Source organism: Triticum aestivum, chromosome 1B (assembly GCF_018294505.1).
Source record: "Triticum aestivum cultivar Chinese Spring chromosome 1B, IWGSC CS RefSeq v2.1, whole genome shotgun sequence".
Classification (NCBI taxonomy): domain Eukaryota; kingdom Viridiplantae; phylum Streptophyta; class Magnoliopsida; order Poales; family Poaceae; genus Triticum; species Triticum aestivum.
In genome coordinates, this window is record NC_057795.1 from 349,831,656 (window position 1) to 349,835,951 (window position 4,296).

Here is a 4,296-nt window from a genome sequence, read left to right on the forward strand (position 1 = left end):
CACTCTTAGTTTTGATGGCACAAATTTTGATGTTTGGGTAATTCACATGCTTAATCTCTTTAGGGTCATGGACCCAAATTTAGAGAGAATTGTAGATGGGTTTTTATCCTCCAAAGGATCCTCAAAGATTATCTTTAGAGGATGAGAAAAACTCTTATCTCAATGCGCAAGCTTCTAATGTGCTTTTCGATGCTTTGAGCAACGTAGTTATATTTCAATGCATGTCATTCCGGGATGCTCATGAGTTGTGGAGAAAGCCTCAAGATAAATATGGTGTGTCCAAGATTTCTAGGGATGATTGTTCTCCCTCCACCTCCGGACATGTTGTGCTCTCAACTTATGCTACTTCACCTACATGTGGATTGCCACAAGATAATGTTATTGTGAGTATTGTTGTTCATTGCAATGATGATAGTGGGCTTATTATTGATTATCCTTCATCACTATCTTATTGCAATGATTCATCTTTGGACTTCAACACTTCGAGCACTCCAAATGTTTCACATGCGTGTGTTGATAGTCCTTGCATATCATGTAGAAATTGGTTCACTAAATCTCATGATGATATGCTTGATCTATCTTGTTGCCATGATAAAAATTCCTCTATTTCCTCGAGTTGTTGTGCTAACAATGTAGAGGAAACCCAACACTCCATGGAACAAGATGTGGTCTTAAATGGTGCTTCAAGGGATCCTACATCATCATCTATTGTTTCTCAATTTTTCCTTATGGTTAAGGCTTCAAAGGTATCTCCTACTTTGAATCCCAATAGCTCTCTTGATGATGATGTTGATGCTAATGAGGATGAGCTTATTAATGAAGAGGATGATAATATTGTTTCTTAAAAATTAAGGGTGAAATGATTTTTTAAGCTCTTCATAAGAATAAAATTGCTCATTACAACTTCATGGAAATCATGTATATTGTGATTGAGGGCAAGAAATACATTGAGGAGTTGGAATCTCATCATGGGGAGCATGAGGTCACCATTGAGAAAATGGAAGATCATGAGCCTGATTACGCTAATGAGATTACCGACCTCTCTAAATCTCTTGAACTTGAACAAACCACCAAGGAATCTCTTGAGGAGACCTTTGCTCTAGAATTATGTAAAGTAAAGGAATCCCGTGATAGAGCTCTCGAGGTGGCCAATGATTTCAAAGATAAAAATGGTAAGCTTGAAGTTGCACATGTCAAACTCCTTGCGGACTTTGAGCACCTCAAAAATGGCTTGAGGGTCATTAAGAGTGAGCTCATTGAACTCACCGAGTCTCATGCACAACTTGAAACTTCATATTTAAAAGAGCTTGCCAAGTTGCCTTCACCTCTTGCTATAAAGTATGGTGCTTGTGCTACTAACTCTATTTCTTGTGAAGCATCCATATTGAAGGATAATGTTGAGCTAAAGTCTCAACTTGAGTTGCTATCTAGCAATTATGGGAAATTGGAAGAAATTCATGAAAAGCTTTCTAGCACTCATGGCGATCTTCTAGTATCCTATAATGTGCTAAAGTTAGCTCATGTAACATCTATTAAGCCTCATGCGGATACTAGCACTATTTCAATTCAAAATGCTATATTTCCATGTGCTAGTCCTTGTAATTCATCTACTCATAATGTGGCTACATCTTGTGATGAATTAATTTCCTTGCCTTGTTGCTCTAACGATGAATCATATATGTCCTCTAGTACTTGAGTTGATACTAACCATGTAGAGGAAAAGACTTGGAAAAGGGTCATGAAGGGAAGTCCACACTTGACAATATTTTGAGTGGACAAAATCCCCCAATGACAAGGGTGTCTTGGATTCAACTCCAATAAGAAGAAAAAGTCCAAGAACAACAAGAAGAAGAGCCAATAACAAGTCAAGAATTCAGCCAAGATTATTTGCTTCAAGTGTAAAATTGAAGGACATCATGTTATATCTTGCCCATTGAAGAATAAGCCCATTAGTTTCAAGCAACAAGGAAAGAAGCCTCAAGTCCGAACTCAAGTTGAAGAACGTCCACTTCCCAAGAAGACTCAAGTTAATTCTTCTCAAGTTGAGAAATCAAGTGAGAATAAAGTGAAGAGTATATGTTGCTACTTATGTTGTGAGAAGGGTCACCTTGCTTCTTCATGCACTAATGGTACCGTATCCAACCCTATTATGATTGATGATATTCTCTTTGAAAGGATAAGGTTGGCAATGTGTTTGCCAAGTTTTTTGGTACTCAAAGTGGTATCAAGGAAAGAACCATTTAGGTTGCCAAGCTTATTGTGACTAACCTCTTAGGACCCAACTTGGTTAGGGACCAACAAGCTCAAACTTGATCAATAGGTGATTTTGGAGGGCATTGGAGACTTGGCTACATTATGGAGAATCAAGGGATCTTTATCATTCATATTGTCTCAAGCCAAGTCATTTGGATTATCAAGTTTCTATCTTATATCCAATGTGCCTCCTTGTGATAACTTGTACTTAAATTGTTTACATTGAAACTTACTTGTCCCTTTGCATGTTTTGGTTTTGTAGCTTGCATGTGTTTGTATATGTTAGCTTCCAATTTGCTTATCTTGAGTAATCAAGTATGTGTATGTGAAGGAAATATGCCCTAGAGGCAATAATAAAGTTATTATTTATTTCCTTATATCATGATAAATGTTTATTATTCATGCTAGAATTGTATTAACCGGAAACATAATACATGTGTGAATACATAGACAAACAGAGTTTCACTAGTATGCCTCTACTTGACTAGCTCATTAATCAAATATGGTTATGTTTCCTAGCCATGGACAAAGAGTTGTCATTTGATTAACAGGATCACATCATTAGGAGAATGATGTGATTGGCATGACCCATTCCGTTAGCTTAGCAGACGATCGTTTAGTATGTTGTTGTTGCTTTCTTCATGACTTATACATGTTCCTATGACTATGAGATTATGCAACTCCCGTTTATCGGAGGAACACTTTGTGTGCTACCAAACATCACAACGTAACTGGGTGATTATAAAGGTGCTCTACAGGTGTCTCTGAAGGTACATGTTGGGTTGGCGTATTTCGAGATTAGGATTTGTCACTCCAATTGTCGGAGAGGTATCTCTGCCCCCTCTCGCTAATACACATCACTTAAGCCTTCCAAGCATTGCAACTAATGAGTTAGTTGCGGGATGATGTATTACGGAACGAGTAAAGAGACTTGCCGGTAACGAGATTGAACTAGGTATTGAGATACCGACGATCGAATCTCAGGCAAGTAACATACCGATGACAAAGGGAACAACGTATATCGTTATGCGGTCTGACCGATAAAGATCTTCGTAGAATATGTGGGAGCCAATATGAGCATCCAGGTTCCGCTATTGGTTATTGACCGGAGACGTGTCTCGGTCATGTCTACATAGTTCTCGAACCCGTAGGGTCCGCACGCTTAAGGTTTCGATGACAGTTATATTATGAGTTTATGTATTTTGATGTACCTAAGGAGTTCGGAGTCCCGAATGAGATCGGGGACATGACGAGGAGTCTCGAAATGGTCGAGACGTAAAGATCGATATATTGGACGACTATATTCGGACTTCGAAAAGGTTCCGAGTGATTCGGGTATTTTTCGGAGTACCGGAGAGTTACGGGAATTCGCCGGGGAGTATATGGGCCTTATTGGGCCATACGGGAATAGAGGAGAGAGGCCAAAAGGAAGGAGGCCTGCGCCCCCCCTCTGGTCTGAATTGGACAAGGGGCGCAGCCCCCTTTTCCTTCTTCCTCTCCCCCTCTTTCCCCTTCTCCTACTCCAACAAGGAAGGAGGGAGTCCTACTCCTGGTGGGAGTAGGACTCCCCTTGGCGCGCCCCCTCCTAGGCCGGCCGCCCCCTCCCCCCTTGCTCCTTTATATACGGGGGCAGGGGGCACCTCTAGGCACAACAACAACAATTGATCCCTTAGATCTCTTAGCCGTGTGTGGTGTCCCCCTCCACCATAGTCCACCTTGATAATATTGTAGCGGTGCTTAGGCGAAGCCCTGCGACGGTAGAACATCAAGATCGTCACCACGCCGTCATGTTGACAGAACTCTTACCCGACACTTTGCTGGATCGGAGTCCGGGGATCGTCATCGAGCTGAACATGTGCTAGAACTTGGAGGTGTCGTAGTTTCCGTGCTTGATTGGTCGGGCCGTGAAGACGTACGACTGCATCAACCGCGTTGTTATAATGCTTCCGCTTTCGGTCTACGAGGGTACGTGGACACACTCTCCCCTCTCGTTGCTATGCATCACCATGATCTTGCGTGTGCGTAGGAAATTTTTGAAATTAC